This window comes from Homalodisca vitripennis, chromosome 5 (genome assembly GCF_021130785.1).
Source record: "Homalodisca vitripennis isolate AUS2020 chromosome 5, UT_GWSS_2.1, whole genome shotgun sequence".
Lineage (NCBI taxonomy): Eukaryota > Metazoa > Arthropoda > Insecta > Hemiptera > Cicadellidae > Homalodisca > Homalodisca vitripennis.
The window spans coordinates 97,272,460-97,289,933 of NC_060211.1; positions in this window are offsets into that span (position 1 = coordinate 97,272,460).

The window sequence follows — 17,474 nt, forward strand, 5'->3', positions numbered from 1 at the left end:
TTTATTGTCAGTTTTATGACTTAAAAAATATTGAGTTTCTTGTGCTGTCAAAAATAATAAAATTATAACGCGATTAACATGGTAAGTCTTTTATGATTTTATTACATCAGTGACCAAGACCGCAGTATTTGATCGGCAGCCATGCCATTGTAATGACTGCATTAATCTTTTAAATTAACACAAATGTATAGGAATATACAAACGTTTAAATTTAAAGTAAAATAAGCAAATAATATAAAAATCGAAGGGCAACAACAATGAGTATTACTTATTATCACAGTAAACAAATATTGCTTACCTGATTCGCTGTCGTAAAGAGTGCCAGATAGTAAACCAATTATTATGCAGTGTTATCATTTACGTCACTAGCTTATGTCACGTATGTTAACGTAGTAATACATTTTTTTATTATAGAAAACGTTTCAATAGTATGATTATACTGTTGATTGCGTTTTTATCTGCTTTATCTATAGTTTCACTGAAATTATCGGATTCTTTGTTCTTTCTTTCATCTTATTATATTCAATTAATTATGCAGTGTTATCATTTACGTCACTAGCTTATGTCACGTATGTTAACGTATTAATATATTTTTTTATTATAGAAAACGTTTCAATAGTATGATTATACTGTTGATTTTATACTGTTGATTATACTGTTGATGATTATACTCCACAGGATTTAGCTGAGTGTTACCGAATTCTTTAACATTGGTTTTATGGGTAACCATGATAGCAAAAGTGAATATCAGAAGAAATAAGTTTGTTACAAACTCAGATACTCAGAACATATAATATGTTACGTATTAATACATGTTACCTAATTAATTATTCCTTATCATCTTATGGTGGCTTTGTTTGTATAATTATGTTTACTTAATGTCTGATGTGAAATCCAATTTAATGGAAAAAGTGTAAATGGATCAAGTGGCAAGTATCTCGAAAAATATTTCGCTGAAATGAAAACTTTGAATTAAACTTCATTTTGTCTATGTTAGACAAGAATGATTTATATGATGTTGCACGTAAAAAAATAATAGAGTGACAGTCAGTTGTGTGGTGAAAAGGTGTTATTTCAGCATTGCGATAAAGATCATCTGCAAACTATACATTTTTCATAAAACTGATATAAATGTTCATCGATACATGAGGGATAGCTTGTTCAGTATGTAGATTACATAACTCTACTTCAAAACATCTTCACAGAGTGAACTCGAAATTGCGTCAGTAACTAAGTTCAACTGTGTAATCCAGCACTGCAGTGAGCTTAATCTGAAAATAAATCCACAAAAACATCAACTTTCATTACATTTTCTCAACGGCAAACAGATTTATATATCAGCCCAACAATCATGTTTGGCGGTAAGAAAATTGAAGAAGACAACGTGACTATATTCCTTGGTATACGCCTCGATAGAGGGTTAACTTGGAGTTATCACGTTGAAAAAGTGTATTTTTAAATAGCCTTAGACGTTTTTGTTTTGAGATGTCTTTCAAAATATTACCCAATTTAGGTTTTGTTGATGGTATATTATGGAATCATCTATATATAATATCAGTTACCCGCGGCTACGCACGCAATTTTCTGTTGAAAAACTGGAAAATATATCTATGTATTCTTTCTCTATGACATAATAAACAGTCTAGAGATAATCAATAGTCACTCAAACCTACTCCAATCCCCTGATCCATTTTAGATTTAAGTTTAAAGAACAGAGGTTTGGGGTCCTGAAGTCTTAAAGTGAAACAGTTTTTATAAGCTTAGTATTTCCCTCCCACATTCCATGATAATTTGTTGAAGTTCTTCGATGGCTTCAGTAGCAATAAGGTTAGCCTTTTTATCCCAATGACGAAAGTGTATCGCACAACTAAAAAGTTGCTGCGGTCAATATGGGTCTGTTCTGGTCAGTAGTTCAATTTATATTACGTGTCGTTGCGCAATCTGACGGATCCAGTGTAAAACACTCCAATAACAACAACAATTTATAAATAAAAATTTAATTAAATAGACTATTTAAAAATGTGGTCCTTTTGTAAATCTAAACCATTTTCGAATCACGTCACAAAAAATGACACACACAATAAATGTCATCCAAAATCGGTCCAGTCGTTTAGGAGTTCAGTCACATACACACGACCACAAGAAATATATATATATATATATATATATATATATATATATATATTTATTTATGTATATATGTATATGTGTGTGTGTATATATATCTTTATACACACAAGAATACGTTCTATAATGTCACATGTCCAACCAACGAATTTGTCTGAGGGTGATACAATTTCATTTTTGTCTGATATTGGCATTGAGCTAAAGGCTTTTTGCTAACAACCCTATTGAACTTGTATATCTTGTAAATAAAACACTCATAATTTTTTTATTTCTGTAAAAGTTCAATGTTAAAAATTAACAAACATTTGAAAGGGGTGAAAACTAATAATGCTGAGGATCAAAATATTAAGTTCAAATACACCTAATCTTTTTTATAATTTTATCTGTGGCCTTTCTATGCTTAGTCGAGGAGCCGAGAGCCAATTTGCATTGGTACACAGTGTAGTTTTTCCTTAAATCTACATAGTCAGAACGTAACTTATAGACATAACCATCAGACACATAACTAATTGTTGTATCACCGTCAGACTGCTACATAGACGGTCTGGAGGTCATCACTTTCTGACTAATATTTACATGAAGCTGATTGCACATTTATTTAAGTGTCTAACGGTTGGTGTCACGTATTTCAAGCTAAGGAAAATATGACCTGAAAAATATTATCGTTTTAACCCATTGGTTACTTCTCTCATTTCACCTTCTATGAAGACAAGGGCTGAATTTCTCTTTTTGTGGTAGTTCCTTTATCAATTCCCTTATCAACTCTGTTTTTGTGCTTGTAAAATTCCAAATGGCTCTCGGTTCCTGCACTAAATGGTCTAACGCACCATTGATAATGAATTCAAAACGAAACTTTAAAATTTGTGTGTAAAATATTTTTCTTACATGGATTAATAACTTCGTTTCTAATTAGCTCGAAGGCATCCACGCTCGAGGAGAGATGTCTCATACTCTTTTAAGGTGATTTCAGGCCAGACTCGTCGATATAGGATAGGAAGTAGGATATGGAATTTCCTCCCAAACCGTTACTGCTGTTAGGAATGCCTACGGTCCTCACTCCTCAGATTGAGGAGCACAAAGAACATGCTGCATTTCAGGAGTTTCAACTCCGAGGTTCCAGGCCTGTAAAATTTTATAGAGTATAGTCTTGCGGACCTCAGTAGTGTCGTGGAAACCCACGCTATCCAAGGAAATGTGGTGGATATCATCTCTGTTGCAGACATGAAATTTTAGTCTCAAATAGAGTGCGGATATAACTTTTACTCGACAATCCTAAAGTACCCTTTAGGTTATCTCAAGAACTATACAAGGGTGTCTAATGACAACTATTTTAGAATTTCCTCATTTTCATCTACTAAAGTGGAACTTAATGCAATTCGGAGATTTATATCAATGACGTAGCAAATCTCACGGATACTTAGAAACTTAATGAAGTCGAATTAAGAGCGACGACTCCTTTTCTTACAACACAAACGCACTATATAAGAATTGACTTTCGACATGTCCACTGGCCATTCTTTGCTATTTTAATACATAAAGACGTATAAACCGTACGATTTCCTTTAGAAAAACACAACATTCAGTATTGCACCAAAAGGGTATCTTACATCGTAACCAGTGTATTTTTTGTGTCTGAACAACAATTATCTAGCAGAGTTAATATTGATAAAATAACATGGTGACAAGACATGTTATACATTTAATATATAATTACGAACAGTTTAATGTTAATATTAATATATGGCTGTAGAGAAAGGACTTTGTGCTTCTCCCCTTATTTACAATGTTTAAATCCCGTGTTCTTTTGCACATTTCTTAGATCTTAGTAATACGCGTCCAGTAACTTTTTATTGTACCGTGTATGATTGTTTAGTCATTGAATAATAAAGTACAAAAATGATAAATATTAGTCTTAATAACCAATAGAAATTACTTAAGCACTTAGAGTTAACATTTACATCACCAAAATTTAACACTTTTTGTTGATCTTAACTTAGACATTGGATCATCGCTTTTTGCCTCAATTATTCAATTTTTTTATAGCATTATGTTTTAATATTTTATTCCTGGACAATACTCTCAACTTCCCGTCGTGATTCCAATGCTATATAATACATAATTATGGCAAATACCTATAATCCTATATCGTTATTACTGAGTAACTTATAACCGTTCCTATTAGGTTATTTTGGAAGAGTTGTCTTTATTTAGAAATTACAAAACCTTACTAAAATAGAAGATTAAGATAATATCGCAGCATAGGAGAGCACACTCCTTTACATCATTTCTGTGCAGTATAGTTTAATTTTTATCATACATATAAATATAATCTTATATTATGATAAGAAATATTAGTTTATATTATTTGCTTAAAGAATGAATTCCTTAATAATAGAAACCTTTTTCGGTTGTTAATTTTAAAATCATGCAATTATCGTGTTGGTATTGTTTTATTAATATAACATGATGTAAAAAACGTCCTCACAATAGCTTTTCAAATTGTAGTTATAAATTTAATTACAATAAAAACTTTTATCGTAATCAGGGCTAGTACTTATTAATTAGATAACTGTTTAAATCCCATCTTATTGCCCTGATAGCTTATATTTGTGTTTCGGATATTGATGTGGCACTCAGATTATAAAAGAATCCACTGCTAGGGGATCACTCTGCTATCTGTCGGCTGATCAGTGAAACTACTGTGTACTTGTCTGTTTCAAGAACATTAAACGTGCCATCTTTTGAAATGTAATATATACTACTCTAATTTCCTTGACGATAACTGCAAACTAAACTATCTCTTGTTACAAAATACTACACTACCTTATTTTCTAATCACGACTACTGGACGAAATATTTACAAAAGTTGTCCAACTCATAAATTATAAATCACATATAACATTGACAACTTCTGTTATGATTTCAATATTGAATTTATAATTCGAATAAGTTTGCAAGTGTATGAGTAAAAAAATTATATATTGCACGATACAAGAAAGTAGTATTTATTAATTTTTTCTAGAGAAAATCACTTAACCAATTATAAAACCAATAATAAAAATGACCACTACTCGTTATTTTCTTGATCAATTAACTATAGTTTATTTTACTAGATTTTATTGGGTAAACTATTACAATAATTAGTTTGCTTTTCATTGTATTAAATCCTATGTAAATAATTATTCGATCTATTCCTAACTAAACAGTGAGTCTTGTACAATGATTTAATAACCACAGGATAAAACAGACTTTAATACTGAATTATTTAAAAACAAAGACACTAATACCCCCAACATTACAGTATTTTCTTTTGAACATTTCACTACTTGTCTTACTTTGTTGCTGGAAACTTTGCTGTTACTATAACTTTTGGATGCACGGAAACCCCGTACAAGAGACCTTGAACACCACCACTGCAGCTATTTACTGACTGAATTCACGCGAGAAATCAGTATAATAGCCTTTAATTTATAACACCTGCTATCTTTTCAGGATTACGTGAATATTGAAGTTAGTGAAAGAGCAGCTGATTCATTGCTGAATCATAATGCCACAAAGAATTAAGTTGAAAACATGGTGCCTTCACTTTTTTACGTAATCTAGGCTATATAGGTTGGGTTAAAATAAAATTACAATCGTGAATAAACCACAAACTAATCTACTACTAATTGAATACAATTCCTCTGACAGAACAGTAAATTTAATAATATATAATACATTTAATAATATATAATAATAATTAATAAATAATACAAGTATATCAATCAGGCCATGTGATGTATGGTGTAAAATAGTGAAAAAAGTCTTATAGTGCATAATTTTTGCTTACTAATTTATCATTTGGCGACCAAATCCGATCTCGTTGGTCCTATAAGACCAAACATCTCAGACACACATCTTCGACTCTAACCTATTTTAATCAACTGCGTTGTATCTCGCTTGGTGTTCATCAAAAAGTACTTCAATAGACTTCATTGTAGTGTACTTTAAGAAAAAGAATAATAGAACTTACGGCAAAGAAACACATTTGTTAACTATAAATGTAGTTGGACATATTGTAACACAAACACGTACTCAATATGTGTGTGTGTGTGTGTGTGTGTGTGTGTGTGTGTGTGTGTGTGTGTGTGTGTGTGTGTGTGTGTCCATATGTGACAGATATAATACAATATAAAATACAATATAATTGAATCGTAAAAAAGTGAGGGCTCTGTGGTGTAATGGTAGCAGCACATTCGCACGGCAAGTGAGAGATCCGGGTTTGAGTCCCGGCGGAGTAAGTACTTTTTGTGATTCAATGTTTATAGAAAAATTATATATATATATATATATATATATATATATATATATATAACTAGTATAGCACCTTAGTAGTTGAATTCTTACGTGTCCTTACGCCAGTACTGATATCCTTAAGCACTTAATATTTAATTCCTTGGTTCCTTGGTCCTAAGTACTTGGTTTTAGCTGTTTGATTGGAGATTGTATCCAAACGGAAATGTATATGATTTCAAAATCTACCGGACTTCTTAGTTACAGATCCAAATATAAATGAGATCAAATTTAATAGAGCCTCGTCCACCAAATGCTTGTGAATTCCCTCTGCCTCCACATATGTGTTTGAAATTATCCCTCTCAATTAGTTTTATCAGCTACTTACTCCCCTAGTCTTACAACCAATCTCTAATTTTAACTGGTAACCTTCTAAACTTATGTATTATCGCAGTCTTTGGTTACCACCAAGTCCATGAGCCACCCGGACTTAGAATGTAACAGTGCTACACTTTTATCGTAACCCCATTTTTCATACTTTTCTAAACGTTCTTATTGCACCATCATTAGGTCTTCTGGTTCCTCTTAAATACTCCTATTTCTTTGGATGCTTACACTCTAAACTGTGTTGATCTTTTAATGAGAAAACTGAAAAAATTTTTAACTAGTGCTTTGGCATTACATCAGAAGTTGTTTCATTCTAGGTGCTTTTATTGATGTATAACAAAATATATAGTACCAGCGGCCAACTGGATATCGGACAATTAATGGGTTCTCTCCATAGCTGTACTTGTTTATCCGATCGGACCCCCTCCGTGATCCTCCATTCCCGCACAGCGTGCGACTCGGCCTGTGTCCATTACCGACGCTGCAGCATCATATATTGTCTGTTCGGTAGGTCTAGTCTACTTTAATGTAGTTAAATAGAGCCTCCTCACTTAACTATTTTCTTAACATTTCATTACTTTCTTTCAGATTATACAAAATTAATAATTCAACTTCCAGTAAAAAACCCTTTTCTTACAGCGGTTTCACAACGTATCCAGTAATCATAATAACGAAGTATCCCTCAAATCCGAAGTCGGGCCTTCAGAATTCTAAGCATCAGTGATACTTAATACTTGTCGTTCTTGTGGGTGTCCAGTTCTGTGTATTATTTGTTTAATCCTTGTTAATTATTGTTGTTATTATTTTGTTGAAAGTTTGTTATAGTTGTATGTATATATGTATATATATATATATATATATATATATATATATATATATATATATATATATTTAATGTTTTTTTATATAGTTTATTTTTTCTCTACAGTTATTATTATGTTGTTAATGATTTTGTTGATTTATTATCATTATAGCTTTATATAGATTTTTTGATGTTATAACCTTTATAGTCTATTTACCAAAGTATTATTAAATTTATAATTATTGTTAATATCTTGTTGAAAGGTTTTTTATATATCTTTATGCATATTTCACTCTGTTATCCGTCAGTTAGTCTATTTTGACACGCACTGGTTTTGTTTTCTGATCAATAATTGCTAAACTTCTTCAATTTTTCTTTTTTTTAACTCTATGTTAATTTAATAGTAGATCAAGTAAGCATTGTCTGAGGCTTGAGCCTTATGTTGTTGGTATATTTATGTATAAATTGGCTGCTTGCCGTTAATAAATAAATAAATAACAATTTTTCTGTTTCTGTATTATTTATTGTTATAAACTGAATCATTTCCAATCAAAGAAATAAAAAAATCTGTTAGAGTAAACTTTATGTAACGGTAAGCTAGAGTGGGATCCAGAGGATCAGGCAAAGACACAATAAGTAATACGCTTCCATATAACAATAATAATGTTATAACTCGTATCACCAACTTAAGTTACATTAAAACATCTCAATGTTTCTGTGGAATCGGAAATTTGGTTTATTATATAAGTTACTTTACTACGTTCTATTTCCAAATAGAAAAGGATACTAACGATACAAGTTTAACGGAAATACTAAAAAGTGTCAAACTGTAATATGCGAGAGGAAAGCTTGACAGCAATAAAACATTTGTAGCTGGCAAACGTATTCGATAAGGCATGTTCACAAGGTCATAGCTAAGAATGTTAAACTGCGATGCTGTCAGGAGTTATGACGAAATAAGTGATGCATGACCTCGCTATTCTGTTCAGCATCAATGGTTAGTTAACGCTTGAAGCTAACTCACTAATGGATTACCTTGTTTTTAGACTTTTACAAGCAACATAATTATTAGTCTGGTAACCAATACACACTGAATTATTAAAACATGGGGTAAAACAAATACCTTTACTTATTTTGTAACTGCTATAAAAGATTACCTTGTTCGTTATTACTTCCATATAAGAAGAAAATATTGCGATACCTCAGAGCATCGATTTAGAGGCATTGATTAAGATATCCGGTTTGGAGTATCTTTTATAGCGAAAATGGTCAAGTAAAAAGGTTTTCCTGTATCCGTATGTCCAGTTGGGAGTTGGAGAATCAAACTTCAGATGGTGATGATACATTTTTGTGATAAATGGTCTCTTTCCTATTATGCATATCAAATCATATTGTGCATATCAATCACAATCAGCAAGAAATTACTCTTTCTAAGCAGAGTACAATGGGACCTTATTGGTAGGTTAAGGAATATTCCTGTCAGAAGTGAATGAAGTGGACAATATTTCATGGCATACGATAACCACTCGCCGTTTTTTCAATGCTACATAGTCGTAAAAATCACGATTAAAGGAAAAATAGACTAAACGAAGCAGCACTGTAGGACAGAAACAGTTATGATCTGAGGCCGCACGTGGAGGATAGGGTTAGAGTAACTCTGTATTGACACACCGGCAGAGTCCACGAGGTAATACTGAAGCCTTAGTTACAGCACCCAAGCAAGGGTCGCCTAACCTAACTGACGAAAATCTCACTCGTACGCCAGATGTTGACTTATTATATAGGTGTTTATTAACAGATCATCTTCTTATACAGATATTTTCATCCCAATTTCCAGGCTGGATGAGATTTACCATTTGATTAACTATAAAGAGAGCCTCAAATTTCAGTTTGAACACACATGGTCTTGAGGGAGATCCGTAAGGGAAATCTGTGATGGTATGGGGTGATTACAACAAAGATGGTACAGATGATACCTCCAGCGAAGGAAATAGAAAGGAACTCATGAATTTAAATAAAACGATATGAATTTCAATCTGAGAGGTTGCTTGCTGCCAATCAAAGATCCAACCCAAGAGTGCCTGTACAGTAGGTGCCGGTTCTGCCTCGAGAAACACCGATTTCTGGTAGCGAACTGCGGGGGTTTTAGTTTTGAGCTTATCCGTAATTCGTCGCTGAGTGTTTTTGGATCCCTTCAGACGAGCACACTTCAGGAGTCAAATCTGACAGCATCAGATTTCAGATGATGAACGTAAGACGAAGGTGAACTGGAGCTAAATTCAACATTTGCATTGAATCAACCCTTCCCACTATAACTTCGTTAGGTATAGAAGACTTGGTTGCTCCACCGTCCTCTGGGATCGTCATCGTAGTGCACTCAATTGTGAACCTGATGAGAAATGAGAATACCTCTTCACCTAGATTGCACTACTTTTTGTAGTCTGGGTGTCTCTGATGTCGAAACGATGCAGGGGTTTTCGTTTTAAGTTTCTTCGTTCTTCATGGCCGACTGTTTTTGAATCCCTTCATACAAACATGACCTCAGATTTAGGAGTCAAGTCTGCAACAGCATCAGATTTCAAATACTGCACGTAAGAGAAAGGTTAACTGGAGCTAAACTCAACATTCGCATTAAAACCGTCTTTTGGGAAAATTCAATTATAATATAACACTACCTAAATATAAATGACTGCAAGAAAATTCTCTTCTAAAAAACATTTGCGTAGATGTTGCGAGTGAACCAAGTGTGTATTTTCAATATTACTTTGATGCTGGATGGTGTGGATTTGACAACTTCTGCGTATTTTGTATGTAGGATTGCATTAAAGAAATTATGACTCTTCTGTAATTTTGAATTTTAAATCTGGTAATAAGTGTGCATCGGTGAATCCAAAGAGATCCCAGAAAATCTAGCACATTCTTAATATTAAATTGTTGCTAACGGGATAGTGTTGCTAGTGATTTTAGTTACTCTCAGCCCTACAAGATATAACTGATGACGAAACTCAGTCATTTCCTAATATACATCCTTGAGGATTTAGAGATAGGGTAGGTGGTAAAATCAGTGACCCCAGTCCTACCATTCACCCCAACAAGATAGAATCGTTTACAAAACTGAGTCAATTCCCAATATTGCCTCAAGGTTAGCGTGGTAGGGTCGCTGGGAAAGTCAGACTAATTAGTTTAGCGAACTTAATTAATTATTAGCTCATGTTTTACATTAGGGTTCATAGCAACCAACATCAACTACAGTTGAGCCACTTATTCCCTTCGTGGACAGTACATTAAAGGTTAATTATCACACATTATCATATGTTACCTTATGATATATCATATCTTGCCTTCTCCTTTAAAAATAAAATGATAGTTATTATATTTTTCTTTATTTGTTATTTATTTTTTTCTTCTCTAATCTGAATTCTGCTCAGTAGAGCCATTGTTTAGAGAACTAATTAGAATGTATAAAAGCTGATGGAACATGAAGACATAAGTGATTGTAAGCCTAAAAAAGTACTGAGAAAACTCTGTTCGCAGTGGTGAAAATATGCACTATTGGTGACTCGCAAAAACCCATAAATTTATGTATAACTTTTTACATACAATTTTTTAGCCCCACTGTTTATGACTAAGACGAGGCGCACATTTACATGCTCCTTTCCGTTAGTACTGCATACTAATTAGTTTATATTTTTTATTTCACTAACTCACCTCACAAAAGGGAAAGTTATTAGTAAGACAATGCTTTCTGTATAAACCTCCAAGTAGTTTTTTGAAAACAGCACAAATGTCAGGTATCGTGTTTCTTTGTGAATATTTAAAGTAGAGAAGTAAGAGAAATCCAAATATTTTAAATTTTGAAAAATAAATCTTAATATGTTTTTTACACTTTTAGTTTTTATCTCATTTAATTATTTTCTTAAAAAATTAGATTGATCAACGGTTTTAAGAAAATTTTTATGCACTATTATCCATTTTGTTTTGACTGTATGCAATGTAAAACATTTTTGTTTAGTAATAGGTTACATTTAATTTTATATTCGTCATGTATACGTTTCAAACTTAACAATTATCCTCTAATAGTATTCTCCTATTAAGTAGAAGAAGAATTTGATAGAGTATTTAATACTTTTTTATTTTAAGTTCATACTTTTGTCGGGTATACATTTAATGAGTACCCCAGTATCTTGCACAAAATTTAATTTTTCTAAAATTACATTTTTTATAATTTTTCGACTTTTGTGAATTTGGTCAACAGTCATAAATTTAGAACATTTTTTACATAAAACGCAGGTTTGTAACCTAATATGATAACACATTTAATTTTCTACTCCTCTCAAGTATGTTACAAAATGTTAAAACTTCAACATGTAACTACTATTTTGATTATGGGATCCTGGTGCATGAACGTTTTAACTTCAAAATTTGCTTTTATACAGATTTTCGAATAATGCTTTATATTGGTACCCAATCAATATTGTCATATTTAAATGATATTTCTGTTACCCAACAAGCACCAAACTCATAGATCCCACATTTAAATTACCCCATCTGTAGATATTATTCTTCCTGGCATCTCCCCGAGTTAGATATATTTCAGAAGAGCAGCAAAATGTCCCAGAGCATCACTGAATTTGACATAGTAACCAATTTTATAGATTCTAATTTCTGAATTTTAGCCTTTCTCACATTTTAAGGATGGATTCTATAGTGACTCAACATGGACCTTAACATGAACAACGAAATGTTTAAGTGATTCCGATTTGAATATAACGTCAGATTTCAACTTGTTACTACTAGTTCCACGATATATGAAAACCTGAAACCCTGATGTATTCTGATAAAGGTTCTTAAGTTTTGACCAAATGTTTCAATGGTTTATATAAGTAGTTTTTGTTTTTAAATTTGCTCATTAAATTATGGTTCTCTTTGCATCAAAATAAACAGGGAAATTATTCGAAGTGGCTACTTCTATTTGGCGGGCTATGGATGTATGTTTTGCAGAGAGGAAAACGTTTATTTCGGTCAAGGAACGTGGCACATGTGTATGTTTTCCACATATTTTCAAAATAGAATTACAGCTTTACCGAAACGTAAACAAACCGTTATTCAAACATCTGATCTCAAATATCTCAAAAAGTTAACGTTAGTGAAAAATATTTTAGGAAAGATTAAAAGGGAAATATAAACCACAGTAACCTACGAAACATTAGATATGATAAAATAACGTAACGCTTCTCTAATCTAGTAGTGTTTTACAATTATTTGTTGTCTAACAGTTCGATCTGTTTACTCATATAAATATTGACGTAAATGCTTTCCGAAATATCGCATTGTTTAACATTTAAGACGATAAAAACATAAGTACAATAGGATATGGAGCACAATACATGCTGTGTTTACAAGATATTTAGCAAGATTTTATTCCAGAATTTCTTATTTCAGTTATTATTAATCCATTACATTTTTAGGATGTAATGACAAGAAAGCTGAAGTGATTATTTCCAAAATGAAAAATTGTAGTGAAAATAATACAAACCAAATTGTACAAACGAATATTAACGATAATAATAAAAATGACTAAATATGTATTACTGTAATATGTAGACATTGTCAGTAAACGTTGTAATAAAAGATATGTAAAATATTTTCAATTATATGTTTAAAGCTATTTATGTTAAAGAATTTAGAGTCTCATATTATTTTAAAAATAAAGAAATAACCATTTCATAATTAGAAATCGTACTTTTTCAAGATATATATTCACAGCCTGTTACAAGTAATGGTCACTTCTATCGGTCAGTCGCGCGACTGCCTTTACATTTTTTATTGGACAAGTAAGGCATATATGACTATAGTTGACATATAAACTATGTGTAATTCCCACAAATTAACTCAACTAGGCTGAGCCCAGTGCAACAGGCTACCGTTAATTGAGTCTGGACTTAGCGTTGTAGGGATATCAAGGAATTAATCAAATGGACTTAGAGAACCCTAACTAAGTTAAGGGGAGTGCTCATATTACTAACTACACACGACGAATATTTATACTCGTATATATTCATTATTTACTGTACACTTCTTTTGTTAAATTTGTTTTTGGAAGTAAAGATATTAATATATGTTTTTAAATTGTACGAACTAGTTATAATATTAGTTAATTATGGAATAAACAGAATACCAAAATTATCTCTATCAGTTGTTGAAATACATAACTTAAAGAAAACACTGCACAATTTTTCTTATTGTGGTGGAGTGAATTATCTTATATAAAACCAGAATATGTATAGTGTGACAACTTGAACGTTAACATTAACAACAACAATTTACATTTATTCAGGAATTTGATAATGCCTGGTATTGTAATTATGAAAACTCTTTCCAATCTTTTTAATTTTAAAACTGCAAGACTTCACTGTATTTAAAATAACATACTAGGTAGGTAGAGTCAGTATCTGCTACAAATACTACAGGTTTACACCATGTAATTGCCAGGTCCACATTAATTTGCTTACAAAGGAAGCAAAATAGTCGAGACGCGTTACAAACAAACAACCGACCCACACGCTCACGCGTTCCATTACTAAAAATATATAATATAGAATGTATCATATATGTAGAGGAAAGGCACACTGTTTAAGTAATAAATAGTAAACTTCACTATCGCTTACACAATGTAATTTCTCACTACCTTATAGTGAGTCAGTTTCTTATCTCATATTGATGTAATAGAGAACAATTACAATTAAGCCATGGATTATAAACAAACTAACAATTTCCAACAGAGCATTTAAAAATCTATCGATACGGATACAATGTATAGACAATGTATATTGTAATTATGTAATATTCCCATCTTTTGGAATGTTATCTATTGGTTCCCATTTGGGCGAACTAATAACTAAGGGCGCGGCTACACCAACCCTGATGATCTACAACACAAGTAAGGGTTGCCACGCCCAGTAACCTACATTTATCTGCTATTTAACCTTTTAAAACATGACGTCATCCAAAGAGTAAGTAAACCGCATTAGTTTCTCCTTAGCTAGCTATTATTATCAGACATTAACTACCGTTATATGGTACAACAGAAATACACCGTTTCGTTACCTAGAATTTACACCTTTATATTGTACAAAATCCTAAAAATAAGCATGCAAAATAGTACTTCCGACTCAGTCGGAAGAAGTAAGCAAATGTTTTATAAGTGAAATATTACTAGTTTATTATTTTCATGGGATTTGCTTGTACTTGATATCTCAAAATCCACTCAAAATATTTACTAAACAAGAAGTTTGGGAAATATTATAATAATTATAGAACATTTTCAATTCTTTTCCTGGATCCATAAAAACTTTAATGAGTGTCAATTTAAGCTGTAAGAGCCATTATGAGGTCAATTTCAATAGGCTGACTGTAATCCTGCAATTTAAAAACATGCGTGACTATCACACAAAAGTAAAAGTTGAACACTATAATGTTGCCTGTCAAAACCATAAACACTTGACCTTGAAGCCTCTTACTATCTGCTTGTTTTGGTAGGTGCAACAAGTGTTTCATAGGTACATTTGAATGTATCATAATGTGTCATTTGCGCTTTTTCTGATTCGAAACTGAATATTAAGTCAATGTTGTGACCATCCAAAGACACTATTTCACTGCAATGAGTCTGAAATATTTACTTTTCCATGCTTAACCCTAGGTTTTTAGGAAGTGTCAACTAAAGAAGGAAGCAGATACCAGCTCTCGAAATGTTCTGTTGTCAATCATAACGATGGCAAATGACCGTAATCACGTTATCCTTTAAAACCATACGTCATCAATAGTTAAATTCAAGCAAAGAAGAGTAATTTATTGCTATTTATATATTTTATTTTATTGCCTGAAGCGGTTACGATTTTTCCTGATAGAGTATTTATAAACTGATAATATGCAGTTTTCCCCAAATAATCAGTAAATATATGTATGATCCCTTCAAAAGTATTATAAAAATTTACTTTTGAAACTTCAAAATATGTTAGTTTACCGTGTTACTTATAGGTACTGTTGCGCTGAACTGAGTGTTAACGTGGGTAATTTGTATTGAAAGGTTTACAATATCTAATCTGAAATGTTTTTGTTAGCTTAGGTTAAGAACGATTAAAACTGTTTACCGATCAGAACTGATTCATACATTGCGTGTACTCAATCCTCCTTTAGTTACGAGTATCTTCCTGGAAAAGAGTAATCACACTTCCTTGATACAGAATGAAAATAACTGGTGCAATTAATTGTTTTTGTCACCTTAGAGTAGATTACTGTTGTAGGTGAGATCAACTAACGGGCAAATACTTCTACACTCAATTAGTTAAAACGAGTTTCGTTTTTGTTTTTGTAGGATTATTGGCATACTCTTACATCCTCTCCTTTAGCAAATATTGAATAAATACCTATCGAAATAATAAAAAAAATTAAAGAAGATATTTTAAATTATAGCACACTTATTTGTTTAATTTATAAATAGTCGGACATTTTTAAATATTCATAGCCCAAATCAATGTATAATTTAATGATATTTTTCTTTCATTCGATTTTTCATAGATGTTTAGTTTTATATTCAAATTATTATTTTAATATTGGTAATCATATATATTTGTATATATACGTATATCCATGTATGTATGTAAATACGTTTTTTATGTATAAATGTTGTTCAAAATGGTTAAATATTAGCTACCGGGCCTAGCTACATATACGATGGAAAGCTTTCTTTATACGGCAACCAAGCAACTAATAAATTGAATTATGCCATCTACGGGGCCACCAGCGTGGCAAAAGATTTACTATTATATTTCTAGAATGTAGTAGCTCACAATAAACTCTCCTCGGTTGGAAAAATCGACAAATATACCCGAACTTATCTTGCCTCACATCAGTTTAAACATTAAACTCATTGCCGCGAACATCGAATACATACTATTTAATGAGCGTTCATAAGGGTTACCAATAGTAAGCGAAATAAATTAAATTTGTAATTTATTATTACTAAAAAAATTTGATTACTATTATACTATTACTAGTATCTTCGTGATAGCATTAGTAAGTTATTTTAGGGGAGCTCTTAACATTAAACTATGTTAAAACGTACAAGTAACTCAGTCTCAGTTCCTAAATATTTTACTGTAACTAACGTGTTACAATTAATAACTCAAGATTTTTTCTTGCACAGTAGTTCTATAGTGGAAACCAAGAAAAATAATCATATCTTCAATCGGCGAAACAAGGATTATATCGTAGGCCACGTAACGAGTGATCAGTAGTGGAGTATTCATCACACACATGAGTGTTAAACACGCGCCAGTGATACCGGCTTACTTAATGGGGATTATGAACCGCAGTTGTACAATCTTCACAACATAGCAATCGCGGGGCCATAATTCACCGTGTCCCTCACGCTTCTTATAAACTTGACAAGGCTATAACAAGGTTAGTAAAGTATTTGTGAGGATGGCGCATCTTACTACTGGATTATATGTTCCATGTCAGGGACAAATAAATGAGTCATGGTAACGATAATTAGATCTGTTCGCTATCTAGCTGAGAAAGTTATAGGAAACGCAGCTATTTTTAGAACACTATCGTACAAAATACGATGAACTAAAAGATTTAAATGCTCCAATAATAATTCTTAGTTATCCATAAAAAGAGCTTCTGTGAATTTTTTTATGATAAATTTTCGTAATACTGCTTTCTGTTAGTGTAAAAGATATAGTACTCATAGTGGCTTTGCACTAAACTCTTGTAAAGTACTTCAAGTTATATGTTTGTATTTTGTATCTGTAGCCATTATTCCATAAAATATAACTTCCAGCATGAATAGGAGAAAAGTTAGAGTTCATATGTGGACATT